The sequence below is a fragment of the Macrobrachium nipponense genome, chromosome 36, assembly GCF_015104395.2.
Source record: "Macrobrachium nipponense isolate FS-2020 chromosome 36, ASM1510439v2, whole genome shotgun sequence".
Classification (NCBI taxonomy): domain Eukaryota; kingdom Metazoa; phylum Arthropoda; class Malacostraca; order Decapoda; family Palaemonidae; genus Macrobrachium; species Macrobrachium nipponense.
The window spans coordinates 797,769-825,721 of record NC_087220.1 but is presented as its reverse complement, the minus strand read 5'-3'; the positions used below and the strand labels follow the sequence as shown (position 1 = coordinate 825,721).

Below are 27,953 nucleotides of genomic sequence, written 5' to 3'. Positions count from 1 at the left end.
CTTGCTTTCCTTTCAGAGTGCTACCGCTTTGAGGTTTTCCTCCTGTTACACCTTTCAGACCATATATATATATATATATATATATATATATATATATATATATATATATATATGATATATATATTACATATATACATATATATACATATATATATATATATATATATATATATATATATATAAAAATATATATATTTGTGTGTGTGTGTGTGTGTGTTTATGTATACACATACATAATGCAGAAAATTAAACAGGCTACATATGTATATATACAGTTATACATGTATATATACATATGTAGCCTACATATATGCAAGTCCACCCAGCTCTCAATATTTGCACTCTATAACGAAGGAGATTGCAATCGCACAAATTGTTATAGAGCTTTGCAAGAGATTCTGAAACACTTGGCAGAGAAGGCGAGATGAAATACTTTCCAGCCATAACTGTCCAACCTCCCAATGCAAACATGTTTGTCCGCCCCGGGTGCATGCAGGTACGTAGGGGATCGGGAGAGTAGAGGAGGCGGCACGATGGGCAGCGCCAGGTTCCAGCGTAGCGTAGTGGGGTACAATCCCACCTTGCCGTCTGTGAAAATCATCGATCAATTAACTCTGTGCAAGAAATCATCCGGAATGTACGCTAATATTGACATCCTTTGGAACTTTGAACTCTGCCCCGCGGGTGGCGCTGGAGAAGCTGTGCAAACAATTGACAATCGACTGCAGGAAGTGGTTTTGAACCGTAGTGATTAGAGGACTGTTAATGTGGTTCCTCCATTAAGTCCCAGGACACCATTCAAGGTTACCGGGCGAAGGGGAAATAAGGGTTTGACACTCTTATTGACTTTGGTAAATGTCGCTTCTATCTCGCCAGCTTAGGTCCTGATAGTTAATTGCCGCTTACACCAAGCTCCTATAGGCTTGTTACCACTGTACCGCTGCATAATGGGGGTAGTGCTGTCAATGTACCTAGGAATCCATCTTTACTTTTTATCCCGCTAGATTAGGGCCTAGTAATTAATTGCCGCTGACAACAAGCTCCTAAGGATCCTTGAAGACACCCTTCAATGGCCGCTAGTTGCTGTAACCCCTTTCATTCCTTTTATTGTCTCTCCGTTAATACCCAGTGATATATTAGTACATATATAATATGCATGCATTAAGCTACAAATGTCCTTTAATATCCAATTCGTTCTACCTTGGAATTAATATACTTTCATATATACTTACGACTTTGTCAAGATATCGATTCTAATTACAAATACCTGAGTTCGACAGTGACTCGTAAGGTCGGAATCGGCATCAACTTATACCTCACTCGTTGGCCGAGTCGGTAAAGACTTAACCGAACTCGTGATTTCTCCTCCGCGCGCTGGTTCGAATCCACGAGAGGTCGAAATGATTTTCAACTAAAAAAATTCCCCTTCGGTTAACATAAATGAAAATATATTAATTGCAAGGTAGAGCGAATTGGATATTAAAGGACATTTTGTAGCTTTTTGTATTTTCCTCGATTGACTGACTCGTTGATTGATTGGTCCATACTTCTGGCGGGAAGCCGACGGCAGTCGATGCTGGTGTTCTTTGCGTGTCATCGTAAATCGGGCCACATGTGTCGCCATATTATTTCCGAGGTCAAAGGTCAAGATTCTTGTGTTTAGTACCGATTATTTTCTTCTTATATGTTTTCCTTTCACGTTTTCTTTCATCTTTATTTCTTGCATTTTTCCTTTTTTGTATTTAATTCATAAGTATATTTTATGTACTTTTTTATTTTTGTTTTTCTCAGATTTTTATGATATTGGAATCTAGGGTATAAATATGAATTATTTTTGCCTGTTCAAAACGAGAGAGAGAGAGAGAGAGAGAGAGAGAGAGAGAGAGAGAGAGAGAGAGAGATCCTCCTCAAGTCTGGCATTTAATATTTCCTGTCATTATTTGTGGGGCATCAGATGCCCGTGGGGACGTGTAGAGGGTCATTAAGCGATTCCAGTGACCTTGGAAGGATTATTTCGTCCTACTGCTCGATCAGCGGAAGCAGCAGTGGGTCCACCAGCTTACCTGCTGCTGTCTCTTCTCACCTGTCGCGAGGTTTTCGTTCTCCGTATTGACCCGAGTGAGTAATGGAGCTTATTGGATGACCCTCTCTCTCTCTCTCTCTCTCATTTATGTGATCTGTTGACCTTCGTTGGTGGGACGAAATTGTTAAGTAGAGATAAAGTACTCTCTCTCTCTCTCTCTCTCTCTCTCTCTCTCTCTCTCTCTCTTATGTGATCTGTTAACCTTCGTTAGTGTGACGAAGTTGCTTAATAGAAATGAAGTACTCTCTCTCTCTCTCTCTCTTATGTGATCTGTTGACCTTCGTTGGTGTGACGAAATTGTTAAGTAGAGATAAAGTACTCTCTCTCTCTCTCTCTCTCTCTCTCTCTCTCTCTCTCTCTCTCTCTCTCATTCAGGAATGTGTTTCACCTTTTAAGTTGCGACACCATCTTAGCGAGAAATATGTACTTTTTACTCAAAGCTCTCTCTCTCTCTCTCTCTCTCTCTCTCTCTCTCTCTCTCTCTCTCTCTCTCTCTCTCCACTTTTTCCTATTTTATTTGATCTCCTTAATCCTTTCTCTGCCATTTTCTTTATTCGTGCTTTATTTTTTATTATTTTTTTTTTTGTGTGTGCGTCCTTTTTTTCGTTGGCCTTGACGCTTAAACCGGATGGGCTGTTGTATGTCATTGACACTTCTTCTTTCTTCTTCTTCTTTCTTCTTCTTCTTCTTCTTTTCTTCTTCTTCTTCTTTAGCGCTTCGAGTCTTCCGTCGGGAGGTATGGAGAACTTTTTCAGTATTGTCTTTTGTTTATCTTTAGATATGCATATATGTATATGGATGTGGATGTGGATATTAATATATCTATATATATATGTATATAAGAATATATAGTATAATATATATATATATACTATATCTATATGTATATATATATATATATATATATATATATATATATATATATATATATATATATAACATATAGAGGGATGAGAGAGAGAGAGCTATATAAGATAAAAATTTAAATATATATTCATCAAGAGAGAGAGAGAGGAGATAGAGAGAGAGAGAGAGAGAGAGAGAGAGAGAGAGAGAGAGACCAGTATAAAACAAACATTTAAATATATATATTCATCGAGAGAGAGACAGAGAGCCCTATATAAAATTTAAATTTAAATATATGTTCATCGAGAGAGAGAGAGAGAGAGAGAGAGAGAGAGAGAGAGAGAGAGATTTGCTTCACCTTTTCAATAGGTGGTTTTATTGTGTGTGACACTTTTATTCAATGACAGGTTTATTGTTTTTTTATTATTTATGTGTTCGTGCATACGATGCATTTTTTACCTCGCCAGATATAGTAAGGGATATAAACGTGCACAGAGTATGATATCTTTCGGGTTTATGGGATGTCTTTTATTTTGTTTGTTTTTTTTAAAGCATAACCTGGTTTGTAGTCTGGTTTCTGTGTGTAATCTTTCTTATTTCTCTATTTTCTATTTTATTTATTTTGGTCTTCCTCCATTTTCGTACATGGACATACAGAAAGTATTGTCCTTTTTTTTCTCTACTTATTTTTCTCAATTTGTATTTATTTTTTTACTATTTTTATTATCATTTTTATTATTGATATTTCTTTATTCTTTTATTCTGGTCTTCCTCCATTTTGGTATATGGACATACCAACAGTATTGTCATTTTTTTATTCTACTTATTTTCCCAATTTATTTATTGTTTTACTATTTTTATTATCATTTTTGTTATTGATATTTCTTTAATCTTTTATTCTGGTCTTCCTCCATTTTGGTATATGGACATACCAACAGTATTGTCATTTTTTTATTCTACTTATTTTCTCAATTTATTTATTAATTTTTTTTATTTTTTTCTGGCCGAGGCATTCCAGACTGACACCGAATCGTCCTTCTGCCGATTATCCAGGTATCAATCAAGACCTGACTCTTTGAGTTAACCTCCAATACTGGTTGGGTAATAAAGATGTCCAACACATCAGGGCGAAGGAACAAAGGAAGTGCTTTCAGGGTAGCCCTGTGTGATGGGGGCTAATTAGAAGGGGGGTATTTTAAGGACTTTGTTTTTTGGGAATCATGCAAATGGGGTATTTTAGGTAGGGTTACATTTTTGTGAATCCAGGGCAGTGGGTATTTTAGGGGAGTTTGTTTTTTTGGACTCAAGCGAAGAGGGCATTTTAGTTAGGGCTATATTTTAGGGATTTGAGGACAGTGGGTATTTTAGGGACTTTGTTTTTTTGGAACTCAAGCAAAGGGGGCATTTTAGGTAGGGCTATATTTTAGGGATTCGAGGACAGTGGGTATTTTAGGGACTTTGCTTTTTGGGACTCAAGCAAAGAGGGCATTTCAGGTAGGGCTGTATAGGGATTTTCGAGGGACAGTGGGATTTTTTGGACTTTTTTGTTTTTTTGGAACTCAAGCAAAGGGGGCATTATAGGTAGGGCTACTTTGGTGGGATTCAAGGAATTGGGGGGTTTCGTAGGGCCTATGGCTTGGGATTGAAAGTAAGGTGGCGCATTCTAGGTGGCGGATTCAAGAGAAGTGGGTATTTTACGTTCGTGGTTATGTTTGTTGGGTGGCTGTGTTGTGGAGATTCAAGGGTAAAAGGGGGGTGTTCTAAGGCCCCATTAGGGGCAGGACACGAAGGGGAAGGTGATATTTCAATGATGTTTATGCAGAAGGAAACCATTCTAATGGTGGCCGCTGTGTGTGTGTGCTTTAAGGGTGTGGGCGTTTTCTTTTTTTTTGGGGGGGGGGGGGCTTGGAGGGGGGTGTGGGGGGCGGACTGCTGCTGCTGTGCTTGCTGGAAGGACGGGGCATTGCTGCAACGGTGGGCGGAGCTGGGCTGGGTACAGAGAAGTGGGTATTGGGCATGATGAGGAGGAGTCTTTTAGAACGGTCGATCGGGGCTGCCTTGCAACACTCGTCCGCCTAACCTTGCCAGGGCGGGACGTTGCGCCTCTCCTGTTTTGAACACTCACGCCCTCCAGAGAGAGAGATAGAGAGAGACCGACAGACGCCCGCGTTTTCGCCTCTCCTCTTCGCAGACGCCCTTCGTTCTAAAACGTCCCGGGCGCCGAGGTCGACCTCGAGCCGCGGTCGTTTCTTGAAGTACAAGGAGTAGGTAAGAAGAGGCTCTTACAATATTATATGTTGGTGGTGGTTCCTGTCGAAATTCTTCCTCTGATTATGTGTATTTTTTTTTAGGGCGTCTTATTTTGCTGTCATGATTTTTATTGTATTTGATATTTTCAAAATCCTTCCTATGAATTTGTGGAGTTTTTTGATAGCACCATATTTTGATGTCATTATTTTGATCATCAGATAATTTCCAAATCTTTCCTATGAATTTGTTGGGCTTTTTTTAAAGCAACTTATTTTGATGTCATTATTTTTACCATCAGATAATTTCAAGATCCTTCTTATGAGTTTCTGTTTTTTTTTTTTTTTTTTTTTTTTTTTGAAAGAAACTTATTCGTATGCCATCATTTATATCCTCCAATAATTTTCCAATTATTTCACCTCCCCATCGATGGCGCTCAGCAATATTCCAATACGTATAAGTTTTCATGAACGTCCCAGACGCTCAAAATTCTATAATAATTCTGCAGAAAGTCAAAAGCCAAAAAATTTTCACCATTCCCATCCAATTTGAAGATGTCTTTTAACTTTCTAACTTGAGAAGTTAAGTTCGAAAATGAGCAAAGTAGACGACTCATTCAGGCTCTATGATGTGGAAAGAAGCTTATGTATAGAAAATAATAATAATAATAATAATAAAATTCCTGACTGTCATCAAGAACCGATTGCCGATATTTGAGGTTGAAGGTCAAAAGTAAAACCATTACGCTCTCTTTACCCGTCTGCTGTTTTCCAAGACCCTGGTTATATGGCTACGAACGGTTACTGGTGAATTCATTTGATTATATAATGATATAAATATACATACATACTTTTTATTCTGCTTGGCAAACCGTGCAAGTGAGAAGCTTGTGCGTCACTCGTTATTTTTCCTGACAGATTGTAGTCGCGTGATGTGACTTACGCACTAGCTTTAGCTAACCGTACTACAGAGAGAGAGAGAGAGAGAGAGAGAGAGAGAGAGAGAGAGAGAGAGAAGAGAGAGCCCTAATGCTTGCTCGAATTTTTTTGTGGCCAAATTTTCGGTGAGGTTTCTCGAATACGGTCGAGAAATCATTTTCAATTTTTCGACTGTGTTTTATTTTTAATATATATATATATATATATATTATATATATATATATATATATATATATATCATATATATATATATATATATACAAAAATACATACATACCTACATATACACACATACATACACATTTAAAGTACAAGTAAAAGGTTAGTTCAAGAAGTTGCATCACACTATACACATTTGGTGGTCATGGCGAAGGTTACCGACAGGGTCAAAGACCCCTCCTCAACCCCCCCAACACCGTCTGTTGGTGGTGCGACATTCAAGGAATGAATTGGGGGTTTCGTGCGCGATTGATTGTCTTTGGTCCTATATTAAGAAGCAGAAAACAATTCTTCTATTTTGCCATTTTTTATTTTGTTTTTTTTCTTCTAATTCGTATTTACGTGTTGTCGCTGTTTTTTTTTTTGTATTTTTTCGCTTTTTTATGTCCTCGGGTCTTCGTATAATTTATTTTCCTTTTTTTTTTTCATTTCATTTTCTTTGGTTATAGAAGATTTTTTAATCTTGATAGATGCATCTCTTGTTTAAGGTCATTTGTTCTATTATTATTATTATTATTATTATTATTATTATTATTATTATTTATTATTATTATTATTATTATTATTATTATTATTATTATTCAAAATTTCATTGTAGCATCGAGTTCACTAAGTTGGGGGAAGAATTCCCCCAAGGGGGTTTGGGTGGTTAATTTGAGAAAAATAAATAATTAAATAATATATATATTATATCTATAATATATATATATCTATATATATTAATATATAATATATTATGTTACACTTGAAACCCCATGCTGGAATTTTTTCTTAATAATTATTATTATTATTATTGATTAGTTATTATTATTATTAGTTTATTATTAATATTATTATATTAGAGCAGTTTTTTTTTTTATTGGCCAAATTTTTAAATGTTACTTATTCGCTTTCAAAGTTTAGTGATTATTCGAAAGTGTGTTTTTATTTTCACAGATTTATATATTTTTTATTATTTTTACGTCAGTAATCAGTGTCGATAGTAAAAACAAACGTATCCTTAAAAATCATCAATTATATTAGTCTAAGACTCCGATAGTGACTTGGGATAATAGTTAATTAAATGCAATGTCCTGTTTCTTTATTACAACATTTGATTTCAATAGCAAAATAGTTCGTAAAAATAAGAATAGTGCTTTTGATCTCCTACTTATGTTGCTATATTTTTTCCCAATTTTTATTATATTACGTGTTGTCGCTGTTTTTTTTTTTTTTTTTTTTTTCGCTTTTTTTATGTCCTCGGGTCTTCGTATAATTTATTTTCCTTTTTTTTCATTTCATTATTGGGTATTTTCTGTATTTTATTTTAGTCTGTATTTTTTCCTATTTTTATCTGTTATTGGGTTACAGTTTGAGGCTCCTACGTTTTCCCAATTTATTTTTATCTTTTATTATTCATTATTGGATATTTTCTTTCTTTTCTTTCTACTTTTATTAGGTTACAGTTTGAAGTCCGTAATTCTGTCAGATAGCGATTTATTAGTCGTTTCTCGATTACATATCATATATTTTGTGTGTCTTTTTTTTTTTTTTTCTTTCTTTAAGTATCGTATCCTTCAATTTCTCCTGTCTCACATTTCATTCTCAATGTCATTTCCCGTTTTAACCTTTCAACGCGACGAATCCCAGGACGCCGTCAGATTCTAGTTCTTGATCTGCACTTTTGAAATGTCCGAAACTTTTATTTTTAATTTTATTTTTTAATTTTTTTATATCTGAGCACCTGAGCTTCTTATTTTTAAAACCTAAGATCTGTGACTGCTCGGAATATGCTCATCGTAAGCTGCGGTTCGAGGCAGTCGCATTTACGTATAAAATATATAATATATGATAAATTTTTTTTTTCGACTCGAACCGATCATTTCCTTAAGCCCGAAAATAGTCCCCTCCTTAGTCGCCTGGTTCCTCAGACATGCGATTTCAGTGTCACCACCACCACCAACCACCACCTCCAGGGCCTGGAGGTGTGCGGGAGGACACACACATCTCCCTGGGCGATTATCTGGAAGTCTGCTGGAAAACAACGGAACCCCCCTCCCCTCCACCACCATTCACCCTCCATACCACAACCTCCTTCAGTAAGGGAAGGATAGTGCCTTTGAAGTTGCGTGTATGCATATATTATATATATATATATATATATTTGATATATATTTATATATTATAGTATATTGTATATATATATATATATATATGTATATATATATATTATATAGAGAGAGAGAGAGAGAGAGAGGGAAGAATAAAAAAGATTGACGGAGCGTGAACCTGATATTAAGTGCGAACGAGAGAGAGAGATTGTTTTTATATCCATTCTAGGAGCTTTTGAAACCAAGCTATATTTTAAGAAGAGAGAGAGAGAAAGAGAGAGAAGAGAAGGAGTGAGAGAAGTTAAAAAAATGTTTTATGCATTCTTGAGGCTTTTTACACTGAGTTGTATTTAAGTGAGAGAGAGATAGAATAAAAAATTGTCTTATGCATTCTTCAGTCTTTTATACCGAGCTATATTTAAGAGAGAGAGAGAGAGAGAGAGAGAGAGAGAGAGAGAGAGAGAGAGAGAATAAAAAATTGTATTATCCATTCTTGGATCTTTTAAACCAAGCTATATTTAAGTGAAAGAGAGAGAGAGAGAGAGAGAGAGAGCCGAGCTGGCTGGCAGTACACAGGATGATACGACATTTCTCTAAAAATTCCTGCTGATGTGAAGGTTCGAGAATTGGAATTTCACGGATATTTTGTCAGAAAAAAAAGAGAAAAACTTCGCCTTTGACAACACCTCGTTTTGTTAGTTTTATTATCCGTTGGTCTACCCCGAACACGAGATATCCTGTCATCTTATATGATGGTATGTTTTCCGAGTCATTTGGAACCATGTAAATTGCATCAAATGTATTTTTTTTAATTGATTCATATTTTCTCTCTCTCTCTCTCTCTCGTCTCGTTCTCTCTCTCTCTACTCCAAGTATGCAGTTTAAATGTCCTTTTTGTTCTGCGTCTGCCTTCGTAGCGGACTAATTTTTCTTGGAAATCTTCTACTTCCTCTCTCTCTCTCCTCTCTCCTCTGTCTGCCTCATCCATCCTCTCTCCTCTCTCTCTCTCTTTTCCAGTATGTAGTTTAGCGTCCTGAGGTATATCGCTTGTATCGTCCGGACGGTTTTTACACCTCTCTCTCTCTCTCTCTCTCTCTCTCTCTCTCTCTCTCTCTCTCTCTCGCTTTTATAGACTGTCATTTTGCAAATCCTTGAGGTAGATCGCTTGTATCATCCGGACGGTTTTCCAGTATGGTGTTTACCTTGTCTTTCTGTGAATTTGCAAATCCTTAAGGTAGATCGCTTGTATCGTCCGGACGGTTTTTGCAAATCTCTCTCTCTCTCTCTCTCTCTCTCTCTCTCTCTCTCTCTCTCTCTGCCAGAACTGCTACCAGCGGCACTGTGATTGGAGGCCGCCGGTAAGCGCTATCAAATCATGTCATCGCAGTGAATCACTTACTGCTGGATACCAATTGAAGTACTCTCGTGTTCTTTGTGTCAAGCGAACGTTTTTTTTTGTCTCTCTCTCTCTCTCTCTCTCTCTCTCTCTCTTCTCTCTCTCCCTTGAAGTTCAAGAAGTAGAAATGATGATTTATGAATTTATCATGTGACTGATAAATTATATATATATATATATATATATATATATATATATATATATATATATATATATATACATATATATTTATATGGACCCCGCAAGGCTGCGTTGAAGCCATTTTTTTTGTTCCACTGTTGAAGACAAGCGTAAGGTTAGCGACCTCATTCCAAAAAGGAATATTGTAATATTTATGTAATGTATAATGTATGTATATATATATATAATATATATATATATATTAATATATATATATATGTATATATACTATATATATATGTATATACTATATATATATGTGTGTGTGTGTGTATATATATATATTTATTTACTTATTTATGTGTGTATGTATACACGTACGCACATAAATAATTATATATGTGTATATACATATTTTTGTGTATGTATGTCAATATTTTATTGATATAATATATTATTAATATAAATATATAATATATATATATATATTGTATATATATTTATATATATATTGTTACGTAACCTCTCACAGCAGACAACCGCCAATTATGATGTTCTCCGCCACTTGATCTGACGAGAACACCTCTGAGCGTAATTAGTGCTGCCAGTCATTGTATCTTAAATTAACATCAGACTCAAGCCTTCCAGCGCTCTTAACCTAATCGTACTTACGGACAGGCGAACTGATTGTTTCTAATGAATAATTTCCTGCTCGCGGATTCTCCATTTTCCACGTAATGAGACAGGCGCTTGACTCTTCAAAATAATTATAGATCGTGCTGCGTTTGAATTTCAAATTTTGCCTGAAGCTATCTGCTTGTCCGTATCCCAAAGTACGAACTTTTTTTTTCTTTACTCTGTTTTATCTGATTTATCGCTTACTCGGGGAGTAAGTGTAGAATCTACTTTATTGCTGTTCTTGTTGTTCTTGTTTTTGGGGAGTAGGAAAGGTCAATGGAAGAGCCTAAAAAGGTTTGAAAAGGGTGTTTCGCATTGAGTTAAAGATACGGGAATTTTAGGACAGGATATTTATGAATTATTTAATAGAATGAAAATGTTCAAAATAAATAATGTGCATGTTAAACATTGCAGGACAGTTATTCCTAATAAAACAAAGCGTATTCATTTTAATTTTCGTTTGCGAAACAGCGCTCTAACTGACCGCAGATTTTAGCTCGCTTCCTGTATGCTGGATGTCGGATCAAGCCTTGCTTAGTCTTGTTTTATTTTATTTTAATTGCATTATAGTATATTTATCCTGAAGTACTCTCCTGTGGCCGCACCTGTGAGACAGATAAAATCATAGCGATTTACCTTCGCTACAAACCACTAATTACGAATTATTAAAAAATTCCTTCCTTGTGTCTGCAAACCGTCTCGAGACGGTAAACTCCTGCGCATGCGTGTGATGCCTTTTGCGTGAAACAATGTCATATGTGAAACTAGGTAGAAATTAGGAACACTCTACTAAAATTTCCTTAAATTGAAGGTGGCAGATCTTCTGTTTTAACTTGATGCGCATGCGTCAACGTGGAACTTTTGACGTATCATCTCTCTCTCTCTCTCTCTCTCTCTCTCTCTCTCTCTCTCTCTGAGGGGTGGGTTACATATACATCAGCCCCAATACCCCACCCCCTCCTGGGAAGGGGCTGGAACCCCCTATAGCCCCGCCCCCCTTCAGAAGGATCTTCGCTGATTAGACTGATAAAGCCAAGCAGGGTATATAATCATTCATAGACTTGATATGCTATGAAAATATTACGTGCTCGTCAACTATTATCTCTTTAGTGGACTAGAAATATGAATTTATGGGCGTTCGTTCGTTTTGTGTGACGTCGATGATAATTTCATTATAATTTCATTATTATTATTATTATTATTATTATTATTATTATTATTATTATTATTATTATTATTATTATTATTATTAGTTCGAGAATTAATGAAGGGGAATATTCAATGTCATTAGTTACATGGGCTCTCGTAAGTTCATATATATATATATATATATATATATATATATATATATATATATATATATATATTATATATATATATCCCACGTCTATTCGATCTCAGCGACATGCGTCGAAAATAATATAAAATCTAAAACAGAATTTTTTTAAATCTAAAATGTACAGACTTTTCTCTGTACCTTCGTATGAATGACAATGATCATCTCAGCCTTGTTTACACAAGAGAAGGATTATAGGTTTGCTTACGTTTTTTTTTTTTCTCTCTCTCTGGGATGGAACAGAACCGAGAGGTATATAAAAGGTCACCTGGTTGGCTGGTTATTTCGTCGTGTGGATTAGAGAGCGTGGAATAAACGTAGGACTTTTTTTTATTGTTATTATAATAGTCTTTTATTTTTACGTTTTAGTATTATTGCAATAGTTTTTTTTATTTTAAATATGTTGAAAATATGGGGTTTTTTATTTTACGTATGTTAAAAATACGGGTTTCTTTTATTTTTCGTATGTTGAAAATACGGTTTTCTAGTTTAAGTATGTTGAAAATACGGCTTTTTTTTTTTTTAGTTTAAGTATGTTGAAAGTACGATTTTTTTTTTTATATTTTTCGTATGTTGAAAGTACGATTTTTTTTATTTTACGTATGTTGAAAATGCGGGTTTTTTTATTTTTCATATGTTGAAAATACGGGGAAGTGAATTACCTATTTTATATGTCAAATTAAAGATTAGGAATGATATATATATATATATATATATATATATTTATATATATATATATATATATATATATATATATATATATAAAGAGAGAGAGACTGAGAGAGAGACGAGAGAGAGAGAGAGAGCGAGATTTTTTTTAGAGAGAGAGAGAGATTTTTTTACGTTAGCTGTGGCTTGGAATCAAAATATTTGTCTTTTTTGTTGTACGTAAGTGTTGAAAACGCGAGGGACCGATTACTTTTTTATATATATCGAGCAAATTGAAGAAGAGAAAGAGTTTATTTATTTATTTATTTATTTATTTATTTATTTATTTATTTTTGTGATATTAACGGTGAATCGGTATCTAAATATCCGCTTTTTACTTGCGTAAGTATATTGGAATCACGATGGACTCAGTTACCCATTTTCGCTTACTTGGGCAGTTGTTATTTTTTTTTTTTTTATTCTTGTTGTTGTTGTTGTTGTTGTAGAGGGGGTTAGGAAAGGTCTATGGAAGAGCCTAAAAAGGTCTGAAAAAGGAGTTTCGCATTGAGTTAAAGATACAGGAATTCTAGGATGGGATATCTAATATTTATTTATGAGAATGAAAATGTAAAAAATAAATAATGTTCATGTTAAACAGTACAGAATAAATATTTCTAATAAAATATAGCATATTTATTTTAATTTTAGTCGGTGAAATAAGGCTCTATTTGACCGTAGATTTTAGCACATTTTTATTTTTGTTCAAAAGTTAGGAATATAATGTTTACAACTTATGCCTGAGGGGATAATTTTGCACGCGTCCCGAGTAAGCTGGAGGTCGTATCACGCGTTTTCACTTCGGGTACATACAGATCAGGAAAGCGTCGTTTCAAGTATATCTTCTTCCTTATGATTTTGTCGTAATCAAAGTTATAACATAATGTTATGATATAATGATATAGTTAATGTTGTCTCGTAATTCATAGAATCTGTTCAATTAATTTTTTTCCTTCTTATTCTTCCCTTCTCATGTTATAACGTAATGTTATAACATATATACAATGATATAGTTAATGTTTGTCTCATAATTCATAGAATCTGTCCAATTTATTTTCTATTTTTTATTTCCCTTCTTCTTCTTCTTCTTCTCCTCCTCTGCTTCTTACTCTTCTCTTCTCATGTTATAACATAATGTTATAATACAATTGTATTATAACGTAATGTTATAATACAATGATATAGTTAATGTTTGTCTCATAATTCATAGAATCTGCTCAATTTATATATATATATATTTCTTCTTCTTCTTCTACTTCTCCTCCTCCTCCTCCTTCGCCCCCTCCTCCTCCTCCTCCTCCTCCTCCTCCCTCTCCTCCTCCCTCATCTCCCCTGGTGGCGTAGTTGAGGAGGCCCAGCCTTTATCTTTAGCCCTTCATTTGACACAGTGTCGCCACGCCCCCTCCCGAGGCGCCGCTGAAGACTTCTTGAGTCGGCGAACATCACTCTCCGAGTTGCTCCAGCGATTCGGCCGTAAATCAGTGGGGGCCTGTTTTACATTATCGGCGTCTCTCTTTTTCGTTCGTCCGGGTTTCTTCTTCTTTTTCTTCTCTTTATTTCCTTCGTTTCCTTCTCTTTCCTTTCATTTTTCTGTGTGATTTTTTTTGTGGCTTTCATATTCTGTGTTCATTTACATTTGTACGTTATCTTCGTCTTTTTCCTTTCTTCCCGGTTTCTTCTTATTTCTCTTATCTCTTAGCTTATTTCGTCTTTTCTCCTCTGGTTTACTAATAGAAGAAGCGTTCTTGTGTCATTCTTTTCATTTCCATCGTTTTCTTCTCCCTTTTTATCATTATTTTCTTCTGTTTTTTATTTTCCTCTGATGGTTTTATCTTTCCTTTCCCGTCTTTTACGTCCGTCTGGATTTCTTCTTATTACTCTTATTTCTTCTTTTTTCTTCTCTGGCTTACTACTACAGAAGAAGTGTTCTTGTGTCATTCTTTTTATTTGCATCTTATTCGTCTCTCTCTTTTTTTATTTTTATGTATTTTTTCTCTCTTTCTAAGTGGTTTCTTCTTATTTCTCATTTCTTCTCTTCTCTTCTCTGGCTTACTACTAGAAGAAGCGTTCTTGTGTCATTCCCTTTATTTCCATCTTATTCTTCTATTTTTATTTTTTATATATTTATTTTTTCTCTCTCCTTCTAGGCGATGTTTTCATGGTGTCCATAATCCGAGTTCATTTTCGTTTATGTTAATATTTTCTAATTTTATCTTATTTGCTTCCTTTTTGTTCTCGCTGACTAAGAGCAAAATAGAAAAAATGGCTACAAATTAGTGGTTTTGCTTCATATCATTCAGTTGTGTTTTTGCCAATTTTTATTTAATTTTTTTTACAGTATTCTAATTTTTTCGTCTTCGACCAATGGGAGGAAGTTTACTGTCGTTAAACATTTTTCCCTCTTAATCTAAATATTTTTTTTATTTATGGTTTAACCTCAACTAATTTTTATTTACTTATGTTTAACCACAAATAAGTTTTTATTTTTTTATTTGTTTTAACCACAACTAAGTTTTTTTATGTCATGGTTTAACCACAAATAAGTTTTTATTTTTACTTATGGTTTAACCACAAATAAGTTTTTTTTTACTTATGGTTTAACCATAAATAAGGATTTTTTACTTATGGTTTAAGCACGACAATTTTTTTTACGTTAAATTATGGTTTAACCGCTACTAATTTTTTTCTATTTACTTATGGTTTAACCACAACTAAGTCTTTTTTTTCACTTATGGTTTAACCACAACTAATTTTTTTTAATTACTACACTAATACTATTCTCCTTGCGTTTTAATACATTTTTATCTATTTATTAATTTATTCTTTTTTTTTTTGATAAGTGGGGTCTCTTCTTTATGTATATTCCTTGACCTCGTCTTACTTATTCGTAATGAACACCTTAATATTCTTTGGAAGCTTCAAGAATTTCAAGTCAGTGGCCCCTTTGGTGGGCTTGTTCCATATGAACAGGGTTCATCTTCTGAATAATAATAATAATAATAATAATAATAATAATAATAATAATAATAATAATGAATAATAAATAATAATAATAATAATAATAATAATAATAATAATAATAATAATAATATTTATAATAAAACACGTTCATCTCGTAATGATATTGATTTTTTTTCTGATAGTGGTAGAAAAACGTTTATGGCCAACAGACTATTGGACATATTTCATAAAGTTCAAAAAATATTTCTAGGATGAGGATTCAGAAAGACTCGCCTCTTGTTCAATGTTTGAGTCTTCTCTCTCCACAACGATGTTTGTACCTTTTCTCATAACGATAAGGAACGTTTATGTCGTAATTGATAGATCCTTTTCATTTATTTAATTATAGGAGTGATTTATCCCTTCTCCTCTAATGGCGTGTTAGGGTTTAATCTCTTCATCAACTGAGAACATTTAACCTTCGTAATGATATAGGTACGGTTACTTCACGCCCTTCTGCTAAGGATTTAGTGGTAGTAGTGGTAGTAGTAACGCCTGTCTCATAATTATTGTAGGGGGATCCTTATCTCTTGTAGTGGATGGAGGAATCTCCTCTTAGGACCTACCACTGTGTCTGATGTCGCAAATGTTAGGAATTTATGTCCTCTAATGTTTGGGGATCTCTGGAAGCGTTCAGATGTTTATCCCTTAATGGCAGAGGGATGTTGTATGTCACAAATCTTTGGAATTTATTTTTGCTAATGTTTGGGGTCTCTGAACGCGTTCAAATGTTTGGAATTTATATTTCCTAATGTTTGGGGTCTGTGAAAGCGTTCAAATGTTTATCCCAAATGGTTTTTTCCCTAATGTTTGGGGATCTCTGGAAGCGTTCAGATGTTTATCCCAAATGTTTGGAATTTATATTTCCTAATGTTTGGGGTTCTCTGGAAGCGGTCAGATGTTTATCCTTTTTATGTGGGAGGGACGTTGATTTAGTCTATGAAATTTGGGACAATTAGTTCTCATAAATAAAATTTGAGAAAATCTATATAACCAAGGTGTAATCCGACCTCCAGCTTACTCAGGACGCGTGCGAGATCTTTCCCTCACGCATAAGTTGTAAACATTATATTCCTAATTATGAACGTCAATTGAAAAGTGCTAAAATCTACGGTCAAATAGAGCCTTGTTTCGCCAACGAAAATTAAAATATATACGCTATATTTCATTAGAAATCATTTTTCTGTACTGTTTAACATAAACATTATTTATTTTTTATCATTTTCACTCTAATAAATAAATCATAAATATCCTATCCTAAAATTCCTGTATCTTTAACTCAACACGAAACACTTTTTCCAGACCTTTTTTAGGCTCTTCTATCGACCTTTCCTACCCCCCCAACAAGAACAGCAACAGCAAGAATAACAAAAACAACAAAGTAGCTTGTAGGCTTACTCCACGAGTAAGCGAAAATGTTGGAGAAACGTCTATGTCCAAGTTTTCAAATTTTTCCTCATCGATTTGTAAGTCCTCGTAGGAGCGTAGCGCCGTCAGTGCACCTCAAGCTGTGCACTGTAGGCATTGCTTAGGGTTCTTTGCAGCGTCCCTTCTTAAGGCCCCTAGATGCAACCCCTTTCGTTCATTTTACTGTACCTCCTTCCATATTCTCTTCATTACACCTTACGTTCCGTAACCCTAACCTGACAGTCGATTCATAGTACAACTGAGAGGTTTGCCTCCTGTTACACCTTTCAAACCTTTTTTACTGTCAATTTCCCTTTCAGCGCTGAATGACCTCATATGTCCCAGCTTAGCTTGTCCTTTGGCTTAAATTCTATATTCAGTTCAATTTGTAAACGCCGAGGTTATAATGCTGTTCAACATAATGTTTCTTGGTCTTCAAACGTATCAAGTTACTCGCTGGAAAACTTATTCAACTCGCGCATAAAATATTTATCTTTATAGTTTAAATATTTACGCCGCATCCTTCTGAGAGAGAGAGATATTATCCCTCAGGGATAAAGAGACGTTGATCTCCCTTTGAAAGGTTCCACCCGCTCATTTCTCAATGGTGTAAGAACTTCCAGTTCGGAACGTTGTCGGAAAGAGCGTCCATCTCGACGAAGGGAGAGAGAGAGAAAAAAAAACTGGTTTAACTAGCGACGCTCAGAGCCTCAAACTTTTGCATATCTCTTGAATGAGGGATTGGTTATCGTGGCGTAATACTGTATTAACATAATAATTTTTTTTTTTTTTTGTCCGAGAATTCTCTTCCTACGCCCGATTTGCATTAAATTAGTTCAGTCTCTTGTTTAATATGTATATACATATTTTTTTTATGTACATATTTATATTGAGGTTTTCACCTCTGGTTCTCGTCATTCTGTATTTTTGAGTCGAGCCAGCTCATCTGCCTCTCTCTCTCTCTCTCTCTCTCTCTCTCCTGCTTTAAGAATTTATCCCCTCTCTCTCTCTCTTCTCCTCTTCCTCTCTCGCTCTCTCTTCTCTCTCTCTATCTCTCTCTCTCTCTCTCTCTCTCTCTGCTTTAAGAATTTATCCTCATATATATATATATATATATAAATATATATATATATATATATATGCTAACGTCAAATTTAACTCTCTCTCTCCTCTCTCTCTCTCTCTCTCTCTCTCTCTCTCTCTCTCTCTCTCTCTCTCTCTTGTATAACAGGGCAGTTATTATAAAGGTAGGACATGTAGTTCTCACTCCCTAATAAAAATGTAGACACGAATGGCCAGAAATATTTTTATATATTTACTTTTATTTATTTATTTACTTTATTCTAGCCGGTTTACGTCAATTATCCCAAATAAGGGCACATATTTAAAAACTGAAAAGTGGATTCGAACAGATTCCCGAGACCTCTCTGGAGAGATTTAAATTTTTTTTTAAAGAAATTCGTACCCATACGTAACTGTGGATTTTTTATTTTCACCGTTTCAAGACTCGTGCTATTATTATTATTATTAATTAGTTCATTATTATTTTATTAATTAATTATTATTATTATTAATTATTGTTATTATTAATTATTTGTTATTATTCTTCTTATTATATTATTAGCCAGACTGCAAACCTAGTTCGAAAATCTAGATGCTACAATTCGCAGGCTTCGATGAGGAAGGCTGCTTACTAAAAAAAAAATAAATAAATAAATAAATAAAATAAAATCACAGAAATGAAAAAAAGCTTATGAAGTTCACGTAATAGACGAAAAGCCCAAATAGAAACAAATTCAAGATACGTAAAACAAAAGAAGAAAACTCTCTAAACACTAAAAAAAACTCTTCAGGGAAATATTTATATATACGAGAAAACTGTTCGATCTTGACGTATCTTCACACCAATATCTGCTGCTGATGCTGGTGCTACCACCAGACCGTAAAGAAACCCAAAATATCTCCGTTGGCATTTATCTATCGTAAGCAAATATATATATAGCTTCGACTGAGCACGTTCCTTGATCGAGCGGAACGGTTGATGATGATGACGATGATGATGCATTATGCATTATAATTTGCGGGGGGAGGGGGGGTGGGGGGATCGATGAGCGTATCTTTGTTTCTCCAATACTGCCAGGGCAGACGTTCTCTGCCGATGTTCAGCGTTGTCTGATCTGACTTGTAAAGTCGGGTGATCTTCGGGTGGTTATCTGAAGTCTTTGGGAAGGAAGTGCCGTGGAGGAGATAGGAGGAAATGTGTATGACAGATTAACTGATTCTTTTAAATCATTCCTCAGTGCCCCTTCGTATTTTTCCATCCGGTTAATGCATAAAAGATGAGGCATTTGACATCGTGCTTGTGTCTGATATTGTGATACCGATGTCCATTGGTTAACCAATGGAGAAGTTAGGTATTTACTTTGATAATATAATGTTTGAAGTCCTTACTATTGATGATATATAAGAGATGAGGCATTTGGCATTGTGCTCGTCTAAGATATTAAGATACCGATGTCCATTGGTTAACAAATGGGAAAGTTAGGTATTTACTTTAATAATATAATGTTTGAAGTCCTTACTATTGATAACTTTGTTAACCCTGGATCTTTAGTACAGAAGTTCGTTGAACATAAAGCCAACAGGTTTGTCTGCATTAGACCTTAGAATTCATTTGTCAGTTTAAGCTCCTTTTAAACCCAAGGGTTCAAGGACCTCAAACCCTAATATTTGTTAAACTTGACAGCCCTAATACCTGAGCTGGGCAGGCAACCCTTTTATACCCTAAAAGACTGCAACCTTGAACTTGCTATCACTGAACAAGGGGAGTGGTCAAGTCTTGAACCTATATAAAGTTTAACAGTCCTTAAGCCAAGGGTTTGTCAACCTTGAACCCTTGAAGTTTGAGGAACCTCACCCTTAAATTCGTCAGCCTTGAACCCTTGAGGTTTGATGACCCTTATCTAAAAATTGGTCTAACCTTGAACCCCATAAAGTTTGGCGATTTTTTCTCTTAAGCTTGTCAAACTTGAACCCTTTAGGTACGACGAACCTTAACTTCAAAGTGGTCAACCTTGAACCCTTGAGGTTCGACGACCCTTAACATCAAAGTGGTCAACCTTGAACCCATAAAGTGTGGCGACCTTTTCTCCTCAGCTGGTCAACCATGAACCCTTTAGGTACGACGAACCTTAACTTCAAAGTGGTCAACCTTGAACCCATAAGGTTTGGCGACCTTTTCTCCTTAGCTGGTCAACCTTGAACCCTCGAGGAGTGTCGACGACCCTCAACTCAAAACTGGTCAACCTTGAACCCGAGGAATTCGACTCCCTTCGCCCTTGAGCTTATCAACTTTGAACCCGGGAAGTTCATAGACCTCTAAACCCCAAGAGCTGGTCATCCTTGAGTCATAAACGAATTTCAACTTGAGGAAAATTTGTTAGCGCTAGGTAGTAGTAGCAGTAGTAGCCTGTCTACCTCAATGGCATCTGAGGTGAAATCGTACTCCTGTGCACCTCCTCGAATGGAATCATATTTAGGATTCCTTTTATTGCAGCTTCTTTGGCTCCCGAGGACAGAAAACCTAACCTCTGTTGAAGATCATATTAGTTTTCAGTGTTTTGTGGAGCCCTTTTCGTGGATGTGCGTGACATTATTATTATTTACTTCTTCTAAGGTTGTCCACCATAATAAAAATGTTTAAGGTTCGTGTATAATTTATAAACAATTTATGAGAGCTTGCGAGCCCTTCCCTGGGTTCATCTTGAAGATGAACCCAGGGAAGGGTTCGAAAGCTTTTATGAAGTTTTGATGAGTTATACAGGAACTTTTAACATTTTTATTATTGTGGGCCCCTTAGAACATTGTATAAGCACTTGTGATCGAGAGTTTTTCCCATATTACTATCCATTATTATTATTATTGTTATTATTATTATTATATTCAGAAGATGAATCCTATCCATATAGAACAAGCCGACCAAAGGGGCCACTGACTTGACATTCTTGAAGCTTCCAAAGAATATTAAGGTGTTCATTAGGAAGAAGTAAGACGAGGTAAAGGGAAATACAGAAAGAATAGACCCAAATTCTTAAAAAACAAATAATAATAATAAATTAACGCCTGTAAGTTCTGTGACATTTCTTGAACTTAATTGAGTTTACGACACTCAAAAATCTCTCTGTAACACCGGTGCATTTAATGAAATCTTGGCTACATATAGTAAGTTGTGCAACAGTTAGAATTCATGATGACTTTTCATATAAGAATTCTGTTTAGCTCTTGAGTGTAAGATTAATATTGCAATAGAAAGTGGCTGTAAGGTGCCTTGAAATACGGAGTGTTTAATCCGTTTTAAGTTTTTCCTTAAGTAGACTGTTTTTACTTTTTTGTCAATCGTTGCTTTTTTTACGAAGTGTGGTAAATTATTAGGCTTTTTTTTTTTTTTTTTTTTTTTTTTTTTCGAGCAGCCGTTGCGGGATGAGTGTTGAGACAGTTTCTCGTTCTGACATAAATTCTCGACTTATTATCTCATATGATTTATTCTGCCAGGTACGTAACATTACCATGAGAGAGAGAGAGAGAGAGAGCGGAGAGAGAGAGAGAGAGAGAGAGACTGACTGACGTTAACATATAGAGACATATATTATATATGTATATATGAATCTATGTATAAATGTGTGTATATATATGTATATATATATATATATATATATATATATATATATATATATATATATATATATATATATAAAGGTATAACGCCACAAAGGAAAAAGGTTTTTGCAAGATCTTTCGACGTTCAACGTCCTTTACTCAACAGATAAACTGCTAGATAAAGGACGTTGAACGTCGGAAGATCTTGCAGAAACTCCATTGTTTATTTTTCCTTCGTGGCTTACACCTTTATTTATGGATTTACATGTATATATGTGATATATATAATATATATATATTTATATATATGTGTGTGTGTATGTATATTATATAACATTTATACATACATTCATATATACATATATATGTATGTCTCTCTATGATAACGTAAGTCATTCTCCCTCTCTCTCTCTCTCTCCTCATTATAGGTTATATATAATATAATATATATATATAATATATATTCTATATATGTATATGTATATATACATATAGATATATTTACAACATACATACATATATACATATACATGATAACGTATGCCATCTCTCTCTCTCTCTCTCTCTCTCTCGAACATACAATATAAGATGTATTTACAAACATTATGTTGTACATATAGATGGTAACGTATGTCATCTCTCTCTCTCTCTCCTCTCTCTCTCTCTCTCTCTCTCTCTCTCCGCATAATCTTCTCGGAAAGAGTAGTATCTCCATAACCACCCATTTTCTGTTGGACAGCGTGTCTATTATATATATATAAATAATACATAATATCACCACTGCATGCAAACGAGAAGGGCTAATATGGCTGTAACAGATCGTCCATAAGAAGTAGATTGATCGCGCGTTTTTTACACAAATTTTCTTTCTTTGTTTTTTTCCTTTTTTTTGGTTGGTTTAATTTTTATTTTTATTTTTCTACAAAGGTGGATGAAAGCATTTGTGGTCCAGGGCGTTTTGGGATTAAGTGAGCTTTATATATATATATATATATATATATATAGATATATATATATATATATATATATATATATATATATTTATATATATATATCTCTCACCTTCTTCTTTCACTTTTTTTAAAATCATATTTACCCCCTCTTTCCTTCATCTCTCTCCCTCTCAACTATCTTCACTTCTTGCTTCACCCTTCTCCATCTCTCTCTCTCCCTCTTCCCCCTTTCCGTCGTGGATGGATAGATGGATGATGATGTACGCGGTAGAAAAAGAAACTTCGGGCGATAAGAGAAACATAAAAATCTCGAATCGTATTCCATTCGCACTCGTGTCATGTGTCTGCTTGGGTCCATCTTAAGTATATACGGTCGTCCATAGGAGCCCTTTTTGATTCGTTTTACGACCCACTAGAATCGTATCTCGGCGAAGGTTTAACGTTCCAGCTTTTACGAGTTCGGGGTTAGATTATATATGCGTCTTAACGCTCATTTCCAGAGGGTCCTTCATCCCTCAGTTCCAGAGGGTCCTTCATCCCTCAGTTCCAGAGGTCCTTCTTTCCTCAGTTCAAGAGGGTCCTTTATTTCTCATTTCCAGAAGTCCTTCTTTCCTCAGCTCCAGAGGGTCCTTCATTCCCCAGTTCCAGAGGTACTTCATTCCTCAGTTCCAGAGGTCCTTCTTTCCTTAGTTCCAGAGGTCCTGCTTCATCCCTCAGTTCCAAAGGTCCTTCTTTCCTCAGTTCCCGAGGGTCCTTCATTCCTCAGTTGTAGAGAGTTCTTTATTCTTCAGTTCCAGAGGTCCTTCTTCATTCCTCGGTTCCAGCGGTCCTTTATTCCTCAGTTCCAGAGGTCCTCCTTCATTCCTCAGCTCCAGAGGTCCTCCTTCATTTCTCAGCTCCAAAGGTCACTGTTTCCTCTGTTCCAGAGGTTCTTCTTTCATCAGGTCCCTCTTTCCTCAGTTCCAGAGGCTCCTTCATTCCTCCTCACACCGCTGGACTGTGGAACAGCCTCACAGGGGGATGTCGTGCAGTTGGAACTTCTTCAGGAGATCGAGCGAAGGTGCGATGCATTACTACCCTAATGCTATTTTCCTTGCATTTTAGTATATGTTCATCTATCTATCTCTTCCTTATTATGTTTTTTCTTTTAATAAGTGGTATCTCCACTTTCTGTATTTCCCTTGACCTCTTACCTCTTCGTGATGGACACCATAATATCCTTTGGAAGCTTAAAGAATTTCAAGTCGGTGGCCCCTTTGGTGGGATTGTTCCATATGAATGGGGTTCATCTTCTGAATTATAATAATAGCTTTACAAGAGCGAGGATAAGGTATTCCGTTGTCCAGATTTAATCGCAAAAGGCCCCCTGGGTCCTTCAGCGAAAGGGGCTGAATGCGGGATAATTGCATTGATTCGTCGCGTGAAATCTGTATGTAAATATATTGTAGATATATATCTAGGTCTTGAACTTTGGGTTTGTTTCGAAAGGGAAGAAACGCCTTCGCTGAATGTATTTTTTTTTTTCCTTTAACGCAGAGTACTTAATATCTGGATAGGCTGCTCGTAAAACCTTTCTTCTGTTGGCGCTGAATGTCCTCATAGTTGCTAGCGCTTGGCCAGTGGCTTAAATTCTACATTCTTTTACATTCTATAAATCATTTTTCTCCATTGGAACTCTGACCGTCCACCTTTTACTGTCCCTCTATTCATAATCATCTTTCTCCTATCTTCCTATCCTCAACCCTCTCCTAACAATAGTTCCGTAGTGCAACTGATTTTGAGGTTTTCCTCCTGTTAACCTTTCAGACATACCTACTCTCAATTTCCAGCGCTGAACGACCTTATAGGTTGTAGCACTTGGCCTCTGGGCAGAATTCTGTGTTCTATTCAAGCACAGTCACCTTCTGCTCCCGGCCTCTAAAGTCTAGTTCTCGACATTTGATGCTATTGGTCTCATGACGGGGTGTTAGAATGTCGTTTTCGGGGCTCTTGGCGTTCTTGTCGTCACCCTGGTGGAAAGAGGAATGTATCATCATCAATTTCCAATCGCGGTTTTATGTCCTTTTATTGTTATTTATTATTATTCAGTAGATGAAACCTATTCATATGGAACAAGCCCACCAAAGGGACCACTGACTTGAAATTCAAGCTTCCAAAGAATGTATATTATTATTATTATTATTATTATTATTATTATTATTATTATTATTATTATTATTATTATTATTATTATTATATTCAGTAGATGAAACCTGTTCATATGGAACAAGCCCACCAAAGGGTCCACTGACTTGGAATTCAAGCTTCCAGAGAATATTAAGGTGTCCATTAGGAAGAAGTAAGACGAGGTAAAGGGAAATACAGATAGAAGAGACCCCATTTATTTTTTTATTTAAAAATTAATTAAACTGTAAAAAATCCATAAAATAAATATCAAAACGTTTTAGGATATCTAAACAGTGATATACTTTGGGAGTTTTTGGTGTTAAAATGATATCAGTTGCGTTGACAAACTTATAAAATTGATATTCCAAAACACCTGAAAAAACATCGTTGGCCAAAAACACAACAGATGGCACGAGTGATTCGCGCGGTTGGTACCGCTGATGCCCGCCGTTGGCACCACTGAGTCGAATGCGGTTGGCACGCCTGCTCAAGTATGCAGGTCGTGAGCCATGTCCGAGCAAGCAATATTTTTTGTTTATTTATTTATTGTTAAGATCCTTCTTTAATGAGGGAAGACATCTGTCTTGGACCTGATGACTTTGTTAAGGAAGAATATTTCCTTATATATTGATAGATAAATAGATGTGTATCTAGAAAATAATATAGAATTTAGGCCAGAGGTCATTCAGCGTTGAAACGGAGATTGACAATAAAAAAAATGTCTGAAGAATATGAAAGGAGGTACAGTAAAGGGAATGAAAGGGTTTGCAGCTAGGGGCCTTAAGAAGGGACACTGCAAAGAACCTTAAGTCATGCCTACAGTGCACCGCGTAATGGATGGGTATTTATGTATTCCCATGCCTATGAATTATACAATAGAAGCCAGTAGAGACACCATACCCACTGTGGCGTAGTGCATATTGCTATGTACTGTACTAATACTAACGTGCTAGTGTAACATGCCACATATAGAATCTATACATAAAAGAGTGTGATTTATTTACAAAAATCAATATTTAAAAAATCTGATCTGTCCTAGAAAGTGACCCCCCCCCCCCCCCCAACACACAACAAGGGGTTTAAACGCGGTATGTATCCACGGCGTGTTCAGTATACAAGGCCGTTGGAGATGACCGTGAAAACATCAACAAAAGGCAGGAAATATTGGTCGTAGATAACAATCCCCCGAAAACTCTTGTTGGTTTGGGGGGGGGGGTGTTTGTGTTATCACCATCTAGACAAAATAAAAAAAATCAATATGAGAAAGAAAGAGAGAAAAGGATTTATTAAACCTGAAGGTTTTTTTTTTTAAAATCTGTAACTGATGTTTATTTTTATATTACTATGTTACTTGTGTCCGGTAGGTGGTGTGATAGGCGCGACATTAAAAAAGAAAAAAGAAAAAAAACATAATCTCGTGATATATCTCACAAGCCTCTTCTTCTTGAACGCAACAAATAGAAGACAGATGCTCTCTCTCTCTCTCTCTCTCTCTCTCTCTCTCTGAACCGCAGAGAAGTAAATCATCCTCGGCGTCCGGACCGTGAAAATCCAATTCACTCTGCTCGGACGAAGCCATATTTCATCCTCAATTGACGACCTGTGAATACGAGGTATCCGATGATGATTAAATATCGTTTCTGAGCATTCCCCACTCTTTGGAACTCCTTCCTTCGGGAGTTCGGGAGGGCCCTACCTTCCCTTAGAGCGGTAGTCATCATTAAACACGGGATTAAACCCCAGAGGAGGGAAGAAGAAGAGGAAGGAGGAGGAGGAGGAGGAGGCCATTTTAACTCTTTCCCAACCGCTCTGATTGTGATGCATGGTGTCCGGGTCGTAGACTCGCGGTCTCTTCCAGGGAGGAACCTACGTAGTACTATAGCCTAAGGCGGCGGCAAGGAGTTACGAAAGATGGTGCTGCTGCTGCTGCTAGCCTAAGCATGCAAGGGGTTGTGAAAGATTTTGCTAGCCTAAGCGCGCAAGGAGTTACGAAAGATGCTGCTGCTGCTAGCCAGAGCGCGCAAGGGGTTGCCAAAGATTTTGCTAGCCTAAGCACACAAGGAGTTGCCAGATTTTGCTAGCCCAAGCACGCAAGGAGTGGCGACACGGGATTGATGGATCCAGGGAGCTGCTGGGAGTTGTTGCCAAAGATGGTCGGGTAGAGGCAGCAACATGGCTAGCATAGTTCGCTTCTTAGTTATTATTGGTCTGATTAGTATCGTTGTCATGAAACTTTTAGCTTTGAATCTCTCGGACGTGTTCCTGGAAGAAGACGCTTTGTAGATTTTACTTATTTATTTATTTATTTATTTATTTATTATTATTATTATTATTATTATTATTATTATTATTATTTTTTGCTTTCGAGTTTTATTTTTTCAAGGAAAGATAGTTTATTTTCTATTGTTCTCTACGATTTACTTTCATGATGTCACATGTCTGTAAAAATATTTAAAAATAAAAATTTAAATTTTTTTTGTGGCTTTCGAGTTTTGTGTTTGTTTTTTTTTTTTTTTTTTTTTTTACAATGAAAGACCGTTTTATTTCTATTGTTGTTTACGATTTACTTATATGATGTCGAATGTCTATAAGAATTAAAAGCATTGTAGATATTTTTTGTGTGGCTTTCGAGTTGTTTTTTTTTTTTTTTTTTTTTACAAGGGAAGACAGTTTTTTTTATTGTTCTTTACGATTTACTTTTATGATGTCGCATGTCTGTAAAATAAATAGCAGTTATTTTTTCTGGCTTTCGAGTTTTTTTTTATTTTTATTTATTTTTTTTTATTTTTACAAGGAAAGACTTTTTTTTCTATTATTCTTTATATTTACTTCTATGACGTCGCATGTCTGTAAAAAAAAATTTTTTTAAAAGACATCCCACCCCTTTCAGATTTTCGGGTCCCTGTTTCCCTAAGTTATATGTATGTGTATTTTGAATTCATAAAAACCTCACTCTCAATGCAAGTCACAGATACACGTAATTACATCAGCTTCCAAATTTCGAAGTAAGTTTGCGTGCTTGATAGGTAAAGGTATTTTGTAAACCATGGCTCCAGTAGAAGTTTGTTTCTCGTTGCCAAATAGTTTAGTAGTCAAAACTCAGGGAGGATTCT

The 27,953-nt window shown here is 35.6% G+C and overlaps 1 protein-coding gene across 1 annotated transcript in view; it reads left to right on the top strand.

Annotated features, from left to right (window-relative positions):
• The first annotated feature begins 4,958 nt into the window (after positions 1–4,958).
• Positions 4,959–27,953, top strand: part of LOC135203491 (basic proline-rich protein-like) — a 222,895-nt gene continuing 199,900 nt past the window's right edge. Inside the window, exon 1 of the mRNA XM_064233217.1 lies at positions 4,959–5,197. The gene's annotated coding sequence lies outside the window, so the exon portion shown is untranslated. The remainder of the gene's footprint in view (positions 5,198–27,953) is intronic.